The sequence below is a fragment of the Stegostoma tigrinum genome, chromosome 17 (assembly GCF_030684315.1).
Source record: "Stegostoma tigrinum isolate sSteTig4 chromosome 17, sSteTig4.hap1, whole genome shotgun sequence".
Lineage (NCBI taxonomy): Eukaryota > Metazoa > Chordata > Chondrichthyes > Orectolobiformes > Stegostomatidae > Stegostoma > Stegostoma tigrinum.
The window spans coordinates 60,471,938-60,487,588 of NC_081370.1; the positions used below are offsets into that span (position 1 = coordinate 60,471,938).

Consider the following 15,651-nt stretch of genomic DNA (forward strand, 5'->3'; position numbering starts at 1 on the left):
AAAGCCATGTTGACTATCCCTCATGAATCCTTGCCTTTCCAAATACATGTAAATCCTGTCCCTCAGGATTTCCTCCAACAACATGCCCACCACCGATGTCAGACTCACTGGTGTATAATTCCCTGGCTTTTCCTTACCCCCTTTCTTAAAGAGTGGCACCATGTTAGCCAACCTCCAGTCTCCCAGAACCTCACCTGTGCTTGTCGACGACACAAATATCTCAGCAAGAAGACCAGCAATCACTTCCCCAGCTTCTCACAGAGTTCAAGGGTATGCCTGATCAGGTCCCGGGGATTTATCCACCTTTGTGTGTTTTAAGACATCAGCAACTCCTCTTCCTCTGTAATACGGGCATTTTTCAAGATGTTTTTAATTCCCCATGTTCTCTGTCTTCCATATCTTTCACCACAGTAAACACTGGTGGAGAATAGTCGTTTTCTCACTGAATTTAGAAAGGCTGTTTCCCAAGAAGTGTAACAGAAATTTACAAACGGGCAGCAGAAATTTGTTACATCAGAGGTTGACTGCAACCCAAACTTAAGCTTCTGGATCAGGACTGATTAGAAAACAATTACTGCATTGGTTCAATTTCTGTCGATTCGAAATGGAAGCAAGTCCAGGTTTTCCAGTTGTTTGCCCTCACTGCATTTGAACATCATTGTCACCTTAAAGCAGTGAGAGGTCTGAGTGCCAGTGTAAAACCGTATACCTAGGTTACAGTCTCAGCCTGCAAACAGCACGGAGCAAACACTGACTACTTAGTCAGATATTCTGCAGAGTGTTTCCCAGCCGTCAGATCTCAGCTGCAAAACAGCTCGCTCAAGCGACCGACCATCTTTATTCTCCAGCAAAATGAACCTTTGGCATGAATAAGTGATTTACTCAGATATCTTCTGCGGTTCTCTATAATCGAAGCCATTTTTGTCAGTTCAACCTCTCTCGTTCCACACACACACACACACACACACACACACACAGAAATACCTTACATCTGGTTTACATTACAGATTTAACTCCAATAATATCGGGAGCTGTCACTGGCGCCTGAGTATCTGGGTCCGAATCTTGAGCTTCGTTGTTCTGAAAATGAAATCTCTCCGTTGAAACGCGGGGTTAAAGTAGCAGGGCGAGGACTTTAGCCACAGAGCCAAAGGGTACCGGACCTCAGCTCGAAGCTGGTTCGGGACCCCGAAGGGAGGAACCGGAGGGTGGCTGAATAAGGGATATCATCTGTCAATAAGACAGCTCCAGCCCCAGAGAGAGAGAGAGAGAGACCAGGAGGGAACCCGGGGGAAGGCGAATTCACTCCCAGGGTGAACAGAGGGCCAGTACCCCCTGCTCCCCCTCCATTCCCTGGGCTCCGTGAGCCTGCCCTCCCTCATCCCTCTATCTCTCCACCTCCATCCCAGCCGTTCCTCCGTCCACAGTCCCCTCCCTCCATTCCAAGTACCTCCCTGTGTCCCCATTGCCCCTAATCCATCCCCGGAGCCCCTCCCCTTTTCCCCCATGCCCGAACCATCCATCCATCCCATGTCTCCCCGTCTATCTATGTGCCCCTTCCTTCCATCCCCAGAGTCCCTCCTCTTTCTCCCCATGCCCCAACCATCCATCCCATCTATCCCTGTGCCCCCCTCCATCCATCCCACGCCCCTAGTCCATTCCCAGGGCCCCTCCTTCCTTCTGCCCCATGCCTTCCATCCCTCCCTCCCTCCATCTATTCCCCCCCATCCATCTATTCCCCCCCCCATCCATCTATTCCCCCCCCATCCATCTATTCCCCCCCCATCCATCTATTCCCCCCCCCATCCATCTATTCCCCCCCCCATCCATCTATTCCCCCCCCCATCCATCTATCTATTCCCACTCTATCTCTCCCCCACTCCATCCATCCATCTATCTATTCCCTCCTCCATCTCTGCCCCCACTCCATCTCTGCCCCCGTCTTGCATACAGACAATGAGAACCGCTAAGGACACGCAGCAAGCCAAACCAAACCAAACACCAACATGCAGAGAGGGTTCCTCACCAACCCGGGGAAAGCGTCCAGGCTCCTCTCCTGCACACGGTGCCCGGTTTGCGATGCTCGGGGCCGCTTTGTGCTCCGCTCTTCGCCCTCTCCCCGGGGCGGGAGATCCTCCTGTCAATCACCAGCCCGCTCCAAAGAGATGCTCCAATGAGAACCCAACATCCCGCTGACCTCAGAGGGGAGGGGTGCGTCTTCGACAGCCATTGGTCCAAGCACCTCAAACCATTCCATAGGGCCATTTGTTGGGGAGGAGAGAGATGGGGCAGTCTCCATGACAACCTGCCCAATTTGTCAAGGATGAGGAGATAATGAGGAATCGATGTGGTGAATCTGAATGGGACTATTCAGCCAAGGTACAGTGTTCATGCAATCCCTTATCTGCAATCTTCAGTAGAAAGAACAAAGTAAAACAGTAGAAGTTTCAGAGAAAAGGTAGTAAGAACTGCAGACTGGAGTCAGAGATAACACATTGTCGAGCTGGAAGAATGCAGTAGGCCAGGACCCTTCTCGAGCAACTTTCTTGCTTCTCTGTTGCTGCCTGGCCTGCTGTGTTCCTCCAGCTCCACACTGTGTTATCTGTAAAGTACCGGGGAAGTTCTGCAGCTCAGACAACAACTGTGAAGAGATGGAATCAGATTTAAAATTTTGAGCCTGAACTAGCTGCATGGAGACCAGTATCCCGTCATCAAGCCACCCTCTATTTACGTATACGCAGTACATGGACCCTAACCAGCTAGCCTAGAGTCAGCCTCTAGAATTAGGAGCCCTTCAGAAGCCCCAGTTTATTACCTGTCAGCCAGGGCTCCCTGATGGGTCCAGGTTAACAGCCTCAATCAGGGAGCTCATATTCAATGGATCCACCTGGCTAACCTCATTCCAATCACTAGAGTCCAATATGATTTTGTCAAACATATAGTTGAATTTCAAAGAGGTGTCAAATTGGAATCAAAACATTAATTCTGTTTCTCTCTCTTCACAGATGTTGTCTGACCTGCTGAATTTCAATGGCACATTCCATTGTTGTTTCAAATCTCCAACTTTCACAGTACTTTGCTTTAACTAGAATGAAAGAAACCTGGTTTTCATAGCCATAGCTGACGCAATGGATCAGTATTTCCAGTGTGACTGTATCTTTGCACCATTTATCGATTGGCTGTCAATCATTATGTTTCCAAAAGTCCTGAGTTTTCATTGCCTGCTGTCAAGATAACACATTTTAATTGCTTTACTTGTAACCAACTCAGTTGTTCATGGGAGATTCCAGTTGGAGTCAAGCTCCCCATCTCTATTTTCCATACATAAAGAGCTTCAAAATGTTTAATTCTTCAATTTCAAGCCCTTGGGCATCCTTTCAGCTTTCATCACTGCACCATTGGCACCTATGCCATCTGCTGCCTACCTGCTTTCAAAGTTTGAAAAGCCATACTGATATCTCTCTGACTCTCTGACACTCACTCGTCCTTTGTGGCACTCCTTAAAAACCAAACTCAGTCAAGATCTTGATCGCTGACTTAATGCCACTGTGTGTCAAGTTTTGTTTGATGACAACATTGGTAAAGGTGCTATGTAAATACAAGTTGTTGTTGGTAGATAATACACATAAACATCACAAAATTTCCAGTAAGTTCTTTATAACATATGCAAGTTCCTTGTCTCCTGAACTAGCTTAGAATTCTTGGACAAAATTGTGTGGTCTCACCTAATTTGTTCTTGAACAGATTAAAATTTTACTTACAGGTAAGTAGACTGTTTTGCACAAACATGTTGAAACTTGGCATATATATGGATTGATGTGACGCTCCAGAGTCAACTAACCTGCCAACAAATTGAAGATCCATATCTGAGTTATTACTACTTGCATAAGGTAGTGCAAAGCAATACGTCAGTTAACAGAGATAACAAGGTGTGGAGCTGGATGAACACAGCAACCCAAGCAGCATCAAAGGAGCAGGAAGGCTGATGTTTTGGGCCTAAACCCTTCTTCAGCAAAAGGATCTGAAGAAGGGCCTAGGCCCGAAATGTCAGCTTTCCTGCTCCTCTGATGCTGCTTGGCCTGCTGCATTCACCAAGCTCTTACAGCTTGTTATCTCAGATTCTCCAGCATCTGCAGTTCCTACTATCTCCTAAACAATTAACAGCATTGGAGTATTCATGAAATTGAGTCCTGGCTTAACCATGTCAAATGCTTTATCAGTGTCCGTTTCCCAATCATAAGATCTGGAACTGGGTGTTTCATAAGTGATTTCGTAGTATTCAGTTCCGTCACTACTTTCGTAACAATGAAGCAGTCCAGGCTAGCAAGCTGTAAGTAATAATGAAAACTAAAAAGTTTTTTTTTATTTTTATGTGATCTTCACTCACTGGGTCAGCATTGATTGCCCATTCCCAATGCCACTCAAAGGTGGTGGTGAGCTGTCTTCTTGAATCGCTGCGGTTCGTTTGGTGCAGGAAAGCTCTCAATGTAATTTAGGATTTAGCTCCAGGATTTTGACCCAGCCCCTGAAGGAATGGTGATATATTTCCAAGTCAGGATCATGAGTGGCTCGAAGGGGAATTTGTGGTGGTATCTGATGCGCTTGTCCTTTGATATGGTAGTGGCAATAAATTTGATAGCCACTTTGTGCCATAATCCAGGAGTGGAGAAGGCTTAGAAATTTTGTCCCAGTCTTTAAAAGCACTACCACTGGAGTACATCTAAATCTCAGGCTACCCACTGTCCAGAGTTCAAACAAAATGAGTCATTTCAACACTGACTACAAAAGCAGAGACTGAATCCTTCATATTTCATTGTTATCCCTCAGAATCTTTCTTTATCATTCAAACCAGCAGGGCACCAGAATACCTTCCATATGTCTGGATGCATTCAATCATAAATACGTTCAAAAAGTATTTCAGGGAAGGCTCATCAGACTAATATCTGGAATGGGAATATTCTGAGAATACGTTAGACAGGTTGGGCTTGTATCCACTGGAGATTGGACATCAAAGAGGTAGCTTGATTGAAACTTGTAAGATTCTGAGGGATTTTGACCAGGTGGATGTGGAATCATATAGTCCTCCAGCACGGAGACAGGCCCTTCAGCCCGAACAGGTCTGTGTCAACCAAAATGTCCATTTCTCTGCACTTGGCTCATATCCTTCTAAAAGTATCCGACTTATGTATTTGTCCAAATGCTTCTAAATGTTGTGAATGTACCCACCTGAACCATTTCTACTGACAGCTCATTCCATTTTGTACCAAAGTCTATGTAAAAAAATTGTCTCTCAGGTTCCCATGTTTTCTTTCCCCTCTTACTTTAAACTGATGCTCTCTCATCCTCCATTCCTTAAGCCTGGGGAAAAAAAGACTGACTGCATTCACCCTATCCATGCCTCTCATGATATTGTACACTTCTATGGGATCCCCTCCCTCAGTCTCCTACAATCTAAAGAAAAACATCCTAAACTGTCCAACCTCTTCCCATAATTTAGTCCCCTGAGTTGTGGCAACATCTTTGTAAATTTCTTTGACACTCTTTCCAGTTTAATAACAACCTTCCTTCAGCAAGGTGACCAAAACTGAACACAATACTCCAAGTGCAGTCTCACTAACGTCCTGTACAGCTGCAACATAACTTCCCAACTTCCATACTCAATGCCCTGACTGGTGAAGGCCAGTGTTCCAGAAGCCTTCTTCACTACCCTGTTTACCTGTAACTCCATTTTCAGAGAACCAAGGACATGAAGTCCAAGGTCCTTCTGTTCCACTAACTCCTTAAAGCCCTGCCATACACTATTAAACTCCTACCTTCATTTGACTTTCCAAATGCCAAACCTCACACTTGTCTATATTAAACTTTATTTGAAATTTCTCAGCCCAGTTTCCCAGCTGTTCAAGTTCCTGCTGCAATTTCTGCTGACCTTCCTCACTACCCATGATACCACCTTTTGGTGTCATCTGCAAGCTTACTAATCATGCCTTGTACATTTCTCATCCAAATCATTGATATAAATAACAAACAGCAATGAGCCCAGCACCGACCCCTGAGGCACTCCACTAGTCATAGGCCTCCAGTCCAACAAGCTTCCTTCCACTATTACCCTCTGCTTCCTACCATCAGGCCAACTGTCTATCCAATTTGCTAGCTCTCCCTGGATTCCATGTGATCTAACCTTGCAGACAAGCCTGCCACGCAGAACCTTATCAAAAGCCTTACTGAAATCCATATAGATTACGTCTATGGCCCTGCCCCATCAACTTTCCTGGTCACTTCAAGAAACTCTAATAAATTTGTGAGGCATGGTCTCCTCTGCACAAAGCCATGCTGACTATTCCTAATCAAACCCTGCCTTTCTAATTGCTTGTATATCTTATCCCTCAGAATCACCTCAAGTAACTTACCTACCACAGATGTTGGGCTTACTGGTGTATAATTCCCAGGTTTTTCCTTGCAGCCCTTCTTGAGCAAGGGCACAACTTTCACTAACCTGCAGTCTTCCAGGACCTCACCAGTGGCTAACGATGATGCAAATATATCAGCCAGGGCCCCCACAATTTCTCCTCTAGCCTCTTGCACGTTTCTTGGATATATCTGATCAGGACAAGGAGATTTAACAACCTTCCTACATTCTAACACTTCAAACACCTCCTCGACTGTGATATGGACTGCCCCCAAGACATTAGTGCTAACTTCCCCAAGTTCCCAAGTCTTTATGTCTCTCTCCACAGTAAACACAAATGAGAAATATTCGTTGAGGACCTCGCACTAGCTCCTGCGGCTCCACACATGTATGTCCACTTTGGCCTTTGAGGTGTCTTATTCTCTTTCTAGTTATTCTTTATCCTTTAATATCCTCAAAGAACCTCTTTGGATTCACCATAATCTTCTCAACCAAAGCCATCTCATGCCCCCTGATCACCCTCCTGATTTCCTTCTTTCAGTAAACTCCTGTATTGTCTGTATACCCACAGGGACTCCCCTGATCCCAGCTGCCCATTCCTGAGCCATGCCTCCTTTTGCTTTCCGGTCAAAGCGTCAATATTTGTAGAGGATAACTCTTCCCATGGGGAGAATCTAGAACTCAGTGTCACTGCTTAAAAACAATGAGGCAAGACTTTTTTTTCTCACAGAGGGTTGACAATCATTCTTTCTCAAAAAACAGGGGAAGATTTTTTAACACAGGGATGGACAGATTCTTGATAAACAAGGGGGGTGAAAGGTTATGTGTATACGTGAGAATGTGGGTTAATCAGATCAGCCGTGATCTTATTGAACGGCAGGGGCAGGTTCAAGGGGCTGTGTGGCTTCCTCCTGCTTTTATTGTATTGTATATATTCATAGAGTCGTACTGCGTGGAAATGACCCTTCAGCCCAACTCATCCATGCCAACCAGTTATCCTCAATTAATCTTGTCTGATTTTCGAGCATTTGGCCCATATCCCTCTAAACCCTTCCTGTTCATGTGCCCATCCAGATGCCTCTTAAATGTTGTAGTTGTACCAGCCTCCACCACTTCCTCTGGCAGCTCATTCCATCCATGCACCACCCTCTGCGTGAAAAAGTTGCCCCTTAGGTCCCTTTTAAATCTTTCCTCTCTCACCTTGAACCTATGCCCCTCTGGTTTTGGACTCTCCCACCCTGTGGAAAAGACCTTGTCGATTTACCCTATCCATGCCCCTCATGATTTTATAAACCTCTATGAGGTCGCCCCTCAGTCTCTGACATTCCGTGGAAAATAGCCCCAGTCTGTTCAGCCTCTCCCTGTCGCTCAAACCCTCCAACCCTGGCAACATTGTTGTAAATCTTTTTACTGTTGGTACAGAGTTTGACCAGACTGCATTATCAACAGTTCTGCTTTTGGTGAATGCCATATGTGCAATTAAAAGTAGGCACAGTGACAACTCACCCAGGTCCTGTCATGACATAGATAATGGGAACTGCAGATGCTGGAGAATCCGAGATAACAAAGTGTGGAGCTGGATGAACACAGCAGGCCAAGCAGCATCTCAGGAGCACAAAAGCTGACGTTTCGGTCCTAGACCCTTCATCAGAGAGGGGGATGGGGAGAGGGTTCTGAAATAAATAGAGAGAGAGGGGGAGGCGGACCGAAGATGGATAGAGGAGAAGATAGGTGGAGAGGAGAGTATAGATGGGGAGGTAGGGAGGGGATAGGTCAGTCCAGGGAGGACGGACAGGTCAAGGAGGTGGGATGAGGTTGGTAGGTGGGAAATGGAGGTGCGGCTTGGGGTGGGAGGAGGGGATAGGTGAGAGGAAGAACAGGTTTGGAAGGCGGGGACGAGCTGGGCTGGTTTTGTGATGCAGTGGGTGGAGGGGATGAGCTGGGCTGGTTTTGGGATGCAGTGGGGGAAGGGGAGATTTTGAAGCTTGTGAAGTCCACATTGATATCATTGGGCTGCAGAGTTCCCAAGCGGCATATGAGTTGCTGTTCCTGCAACCTTTGGGTGGCATCATTGTGGCACTGCAGGAGGCCCATGGTGGACATATCATCTAAAGAATGGGAGGGGGAGTTGAAATGGTTCGCGACTGGGAGGTGCAGTTGTTTATTGCGAACCGAGCGGCGGTGTTCTGCAAAGCGGTCCCCAAGCCTCCGCTTGGTTTCCCCAATGTAGAGGAAGCCACACCGGGTACAGTGGATACAGTATACTACATTGGCAGATTTGCAGGTGAAGTCATCTTGGGGCCTGGGATGGGGGTGAGGTAGGAGTTTTGGGGGCAAGTGTAGCACTTCTTGCGGTTGCAGGGTAAGGTGCCGGGTGTGGTGGGGTTGGAGGGGAGTGTGGAGCGGAGTCACGGAGAGAGTGGTCCCTCCGGAAGGCAGACAAGGGTGGGGATGGAAAAATGTCTTGCACCTTCCCCTGCAAACACAGGAAGTGCTACACTTGCCCCCAAAACTCCTACCTCACCCCCATCCCAGGCCCCAAGATGACTTTGCGTATTAAGGAGATGTTCACCTACACATCTGCCAATGTAGTATACTGTATCCACTGTACCCGGTGTGGCTTCCTCTACATTGGGGAAACCAAGCGGAGGCTTGGGGACCGCTTTGCAGAACACCGCCGCTCCGTTCGCAAACCATTTTAACTCCCCCTCCCATTCCTCAGACGACATATCCATCATGGGCCTCCTGCAGTGCCACAATGATGCCACCCGAAGGTTGCAGGAACAGCAACTCTTATTCCGCTTGGGAACCCTGCAGCCCAATGGTATCAATGTGGACTTCACCAGCTTCAAAATCTCCCCTTCCGCCACTGCATCCCAAAACCAGCCCAGCTCGTCCCCTCCCCCCACTGCATCACAAAACCAGCCCAGCTCGTCCCCACCTCCCAAACCTGTTCTTCCATCACCTATCCCGTCCTCCCACCTCTAGCCGCACCTCCATTTTCCACCTACCAACCTCATCCCGCGTCCTTGACCTGTCCGTCCTCCCTGGACTGACCTATCCCCTCCCCACCTCCCCACCTATATTCTTCTCTCCACCTATCTTCTCCTCTATCCATCTTCGGTCCACCTACTCCTGTCTCCCTATTTATTTCAGAATCCTCTCCCCATCCCCCTTTTCTGATCATAAGACCATAAGACATAAGAGTGGAAGTAAGACCATTCGTCCCATCAAGTCCACTCTGCCATTTAAATCATGGCTGATGGGCATTTCAACTCCACTTCCCTGAACTCTCCCCGTAGCCCTTGATTCCTTCTGAGATCAAGAATTTGTCGATCTCTGCCTTGAAGGCATCCAAAGTCCCGGTCTCCACTGCACTCTGCGGCAATGAATTCCACAAGCCCACTCCTCTCTGGCTGAAGAAATGTCGTCTCATTTCAGTTTTAAATTTACCCCCTCTAATTTTAAGTCTGTGCCCATGGATCCTAGTCTCCCCGCCTAATGGAAACAACTTCCTAGCGTCCACCCCTTCTAAACCATACATTATCTTGTAAGTTTCTATTAGATCTCTCCTCAACCTTCTAAACTCTAATGAGTACAATCCCAGGATCCTTAGCCGTTCATCATACGTTAAACCATCCGTGTGAATCTCCGCTAGACACGCTCCAGGGCTAGTATGTCCTTCCTGAGGTGTGGGGCCCAAAATTGGACACAGTATTCTAAATGGGGCCTAACTAGGGCCTTATAAAGCCTCAGAAGCACATCGCTGCTTTTATATTCCAACCCTCTTGAGATAAATCTTGATGAAGGGTCAAGGCCCAAAACGTCAGCTTTTGTCCTCCATAGATGCTGCTTGGCCTGCTGTGTGCATCCGGCCCCACACTTTGTTATCCTGTCATGACACAGGCTGCTTTCAGTACAGCCAACCCATTTTCATCCACGTATTGTTCCCTTTATCAACTTTTCTCCTTCTTTGGCTTACTATCAACCATTCCTTTGTCTGTTTAACTTCTTAACTCTATTCCTCTGGGCTCTGTCTCCACCTATCCACTCACTCCTTTCCCCCCGACACCTCCTATCTTCAGTATATTTGTCTAATTTTCCTAGTTACTATCAGTTCTGAAGAAGATTCACTGGACTCAAAATGTTAACTCTCTTCCTTTCTCCCTGCAGATGTTGTCAGTGGCTTAGTGGTTAGCACTGCTGTTTCATAGAACCAGGGACCCAGGTTCGATTCCAGCCTTGGGTGATTGCCTGTGTGGAGTTCGCACATTCTGCCCCTGTCTGTGTGAGTTTCCTCCCACAGTCCAAAGATGTGTTGGTTAGATGGATTGGCCATGCTAATTGTGTCTGGTGATGTGCAGGCAAAGTATGTTGATGTGGGATTACAGGAGTAGGCTGAGTTTGGGTGGGATGCTGTTTGGTGCTGACTAAGTGGGCTGAATGGCCTCTTTCTGTACTGTAGGAAGTTCTGGATATCCCTATTAAACAGCATTGTTTGAGCAACATATCCACAAGAACAGCAGTGGCTCAAATACAAGGTGCACAGTCACCAAATGGGGGCAACTGGAAACAGACATTAATCCCTTTCTTTAGTAGAATCCTGCTGTCTCTGAGAATAGACTGAAAAAGGATAGGGGGAAAATAGAAGCAGGAAGAAACACACATCAGAAGGCGAGAAAATAATTAAAATGAAGCAAAAATAAAGTTTGTGAAATTTATAATTTCACAAAGAATTTCTGCAAAGCATCAAAACATTGCTGTAAGCAGCAGGTGGGGATTCCTGATTTTGTCAAATGACCATACTGACCAAAGAATAAACTGAAATAAAAGTTTGAATGAATTAGGAATGTTGCTGAGAATGCACACACTTTAACAAAGCATTTTTTTCGTGAAGAATTATGCATTAAACCAATTTAGGATTGCTGGTCAGGCTCGCAGACAGTGTAGTATATTTGCATGTACTAATGGAATAGTGTAGGTTAGACGGGCTTCAGATCAGTATGACAGTATATATATATAAAACCGACACAGACAGTGAAAAAAAATACCCTGCAGCACATTGAACCCATTTCAACTCAACACAGTAGATGGTAGACACTTGCTGATTCATTGCACAGGGCAATGTCTTGATCAATTGGAGTCAATTTGCCTGACTTAAAATTTAAACAAATCTTGACAGTTAACCATTAATCATCCTTAACTGATGCATTCTTCATGGCAATTCCTCAACGTTTTAGAATTTGCTTGTCAACCAGTCAGCTTTCTCCCCTCATATTAATAAATGTAGGTTTTCTCCTTGAACTGATATTCTTGCAAATTGTCCTGATGAGTGCAAGATGAACATATTCAAAAAGTGTGTATTTTTTCAGCAATTTTCACTTTCTGTGCTCCTAAATAGTTCAATCAAAAATACTACCAGTAGAGAAATGTTTGGAGTAACATATTTAATGGCCTGGAAAATTAACTGTAAAGGTGAAGGAAGAAAGGCTTTAAATGAAAACATTTCTCTTTGTCTTGCTTTAATGAATGGCATGTTATTTTCCCATTTTACAGATCTTCAGTACTTGAAAAATACATACTTTTGTTGAAGCTTTTTGTTTTGCACCCATCAGGACAGTTAACAAAAAAAAGCCAAAGTAAAAGACATAGAATTTTTAAACTATATAAGAAGAGTGCTGATTAGCTAAGAGTGTTGATCCTCTATTCTTTGGTATTCTTGTGAAATGTCGTGATCAATGCGAGATTAAAAACTTCAAGAAAAGCACTGTTCCTTCAGTGGAATCACTGTGCATGATTATAGCAAGCTCAACATATTACCTTCAATATAATAATTATGGAGACTGACGGGCATTCAGCACATCTTTCCTCATGTGTCCGGAGGAATTCTAATGTCATTTTCATGAGTGCATCCAGTTAATTACTGAATTATTTCAAGGTTCTTCCATCCAATACCACATGTGAAGCTTTACTCACACAGTGAACACTCCTGGCTGAATTCCTGGGTTACTGGTCCTAAAGTTACGTGACATCAGTTTGAGCCTGTGTTCCCTCACTGTACTCCTAGAGTTGAGTAAATGTAGTGTTTCAAATAGACTTTCTCTTCTGCTGTCTTTACCACATGCGGACCTCCATAAAATTGCTTCACTAAGACTACCTTCCTGACTCAACAGCTTACATTTCACATGACTGTTCTCACAATGCAGGCACTTGATTCAAAAGCGAATTATTTTGGCACATTTCTGCCCTGACTCTCTCTCATATTTCCTGATCACTAGAACTGGATGCAATATTCAAGTTGTGCCTGAACACTCTATGGTTTAATCATTATGTCCTTTGTCTTATTATTCATTGTTTTTGCTGTGCAGTTCAACTATCTACTGACTTTGCTGCTTTCTGATCTTGATTTATACAAATATGCTGTATGGAAGGATGTTATTTGGCCCATCATATCAATGTTGACCCTTCAAAAGCACTATCCAGTTTGTCCTGTCGCCTTTCCCTTTCCCTATTATTCACATTCAAGTATACATGTTACTTTATGAATGTCAATATTGTTCAATTTTCCTGCTCTGGCTTTTGAGGATCAGACATGAAGAAACTCTCAAAGTCAGAAACCAATTCTCTTTGTAAGCTGCAACAATATTTTGATTAATGTGTGAGTTTGGTTAGCAAACAGTTGATTGTCATTTGTCCTCCGTATTGAGTTTCAGCAATCACTGTGGAGGATTGACTGGATTTGTGGGCAAGAGTTTTACAAGATTCCAGAGAGGCGTACTGCCAGGACTGAAAGCTAGTCCTGAGCTCATGTCGGGGGCACAGATGATCTTGGACGGAGTTTTACCAGTGACAGATGGATGGCATGGCAACTCTGATTAGAACTGTTGCCTCACAGCACCAGGGACTCGAGTTCAATTCCACCCCCAGGCGACTGTCTGTGTGGAATTTGCACATTCTACCTGTGTTTGCATGTGTTTCCTTAAGGTGCTCCGGCTACCTCCTACTGCCCAAAAATGTGCAGGCTAGGTGGATTGGCTGTACTAGATGTGGGTTGTGTCTGTGTTTAGGTGGGATGCTCGTCGGAGGGTCGGTTGCAGACTTAATGGGCTGACTGGCCTCATTCCACACCATAGGGATTCAGTGATTAAGAGCTTAGAGCCAGGACTGCCATCCAATGAAGGACACCGATTCGTCTTTGTGAGCTGCTGACCCAGTCAGAGGACCACTGGCTTGGAAGCCTCCCTGACACAGATGGTCAAGGCTGAGGCCTGGAGGGGAAGGGGAGAGGGCGCTCTCCTGTTGAGGAATCCAGAGGATTGCTTTTCAGATGCCAGAGTTGCGTCAGGCAGGCAAGCACCAGTGATCGGAGAGGGTGTATCTTCTATGGTGATGCTGGTGTCTTGTGTTATTCCTTGTTATCCCGGAAACCTCTCTCTGAGCCATGGAATGGCCATAATGGAATGTTCCCCACTGACGTCCATCAATGGGAACGCCTCTGAGACTCCTCCTTGATACATCTGGTGGTCTCTCTAATTGATGGGGACCATAAGGAAAACATGTCACTGGGCGCAGAAAGTGTCCATTAATTGGTCATGTAATCAAATTAGTCAATTGACCGCCTCATCTCAACAGAGATGATGGACTGTCCAGTGACAATGGGAAGATGTTGGATTATCCTGTGCCATTATTTAATGAGCCCTTTCACCTTCCAGCCATTCTCACTTTCATCAGTCTCACCTCACCCTCGCACAGTTAGAAATGCTGTTAGCAGCGCACTCACCATCTCTCAACTATGGCAGGCATGTCACTCACCCACATACACAGCATCACACTCGCTCCCTCTCTTTTATTGACTGGAAGGATGAATACGGAGCTTTGGAGGAGTACAGACAGAGGGGCAAACACATGGCAGATGAAGTATAATTTGGATATCTGTGAGGTTATCCACTTTGGTAGGAAAAAAAACGAAGGCTGACTATTTTGTGAAGGGCAATAGATTGGGAAAGGGATGGGTGCAATGAGACCTGGATGTCCTTGTACATTTAAAAGTGTGCATGTAGGTGTAGCAGGTGGTGAAGAAGGCAAATGGCATGTTAACCTTCATAGTGAGAAGATTTGAATACATGAGCAGGGATGGCTTGCAGCAAATGTACAAGGTCTTGATGAGTCTACAGCTGGAATATTGTATGCAGTTTTGGTTGCCTTATCTGAGGAAGGATGTTTTGACGACAGAAGGAGTGCCACAAAGGATTACCAGACTGACTCCTGGAATAGCAGGGCTGAATTATGAGGAGAAATTGCTTCAGTTCGGCCTGTACTTAATGAAGTTTAGAGGAATAATGGGGGAAGATCTGTAAAATTACAACTGGATGAGGCAGGGTAAACACAGGATGTTCTCAATGACTGAGGAGTCCAGAGCCAGGGGTCATTATCTAAAGACATAGGGTAGGCCATCTAGCATTACGGTGAAGAAAAATCTTCATCCAGAGAGCGATGCGCCTGTGGAATTCATTATCACAGGAGATAATTGAAGCCAAAACATTGAATGATTTAAAGAAGGAGATAAGTATAATTCTTAGGATATCAGCTGAAAATGGGGTCCGAATTGGACGATCATCCATGATCATATTGAATCGCAGAACAGGCTTGAAGGGCTGAATGGCCACTCCTGTTCCCATTTTCTTTGACACACGGCAATTGCTGGAAAAACTCAGTACGTCTGATAGGATCCGTTAATGTTTTGGGACAAGCAACCCTCTGATAGAACATTTTCTATGTCTATTGTTTCTATTCCTGAAGATCTGTTAATGTATAGAATCCCTCGAAGATTGTATTGGAATAGCTTCTGGCCATATTTAGAATTTGTTATTTTTCTTGCATTAGAATCAAGACACCAAACAGTGCAAATGCTCAGTGATTAAAATAGCTTTTAAAACTGCGTGAGATAACAAGGTGTAGAGCTGCATGAACACAGCAGGCCAAGCAGCAAATGAAATTTTTCTTCATTTTTCTGAAAAGGGTTCTAGACCCGAAACATCAGCCTTCCTGCTCCTCTGATGCTGCTTGGCCTGCTGTGTTCATCCAGCTCTACGCCTTGTTATCTCAGATTCTCCAATATCTGCAGTTCCCGCTATCTTTTAAAATTGCATTTTCTGTAATGACCATATTGAACTGGTTTGTAACGTACTAATAATATATGAATAAAATATATTTCCAGTATAAAAAGAATAAAATTCTGCACATAT

General features: G+C 45.2%; 2 protein-coding genes across 8 annotated transcripts in view; one reads left to right on the forward strand and one right to left on the reverse strand.

Moving 5' to 3' along the window:
• The window catches only part of dhcr7 (7-dehydrocholesterol reductase), a 49,745-nt gene extending 47,600 nt beyond the window's left edge, over window positions 1–2,145 (reverse strand). For 2 of the 7 annotated variants that reach the window (XM_059652196.1, XM_048545555.2), the window contains exon 1: window positions 2,027–2,145. The gene's annotated coding sequence lies outside the window, so the exon portion shown is untranslated. Of the gene's footprint in view, window positions 1–194; window positions 318–984; window positions 1,265–2,006 lie in introns of those variants that run through there. The other 5 variants (XM_048545557.2, XM_048545560.2, XM_048545558.2 and 2 more) reach the window with 5 other exon arrangements.
• A 150-nt stretch (window positions 2,146–2,295) lies between these two features.
• The window catches only part of nadsyn1 (NAD synthetase 1), an 81,046-nt gene continuing 67,690 nt past the window's right edge, over window positions 2,296–15,651 (forward strand). Inside the window, exon 1 of the mRNA XM_048546063.2 lies at window positions 2,296–2,379. The gene's annotated coding sequence lies outside the window, so the exon portion shown is untranslated. The remainder of the gene's footprint in view (window positions 2,380–15,651) is intronic.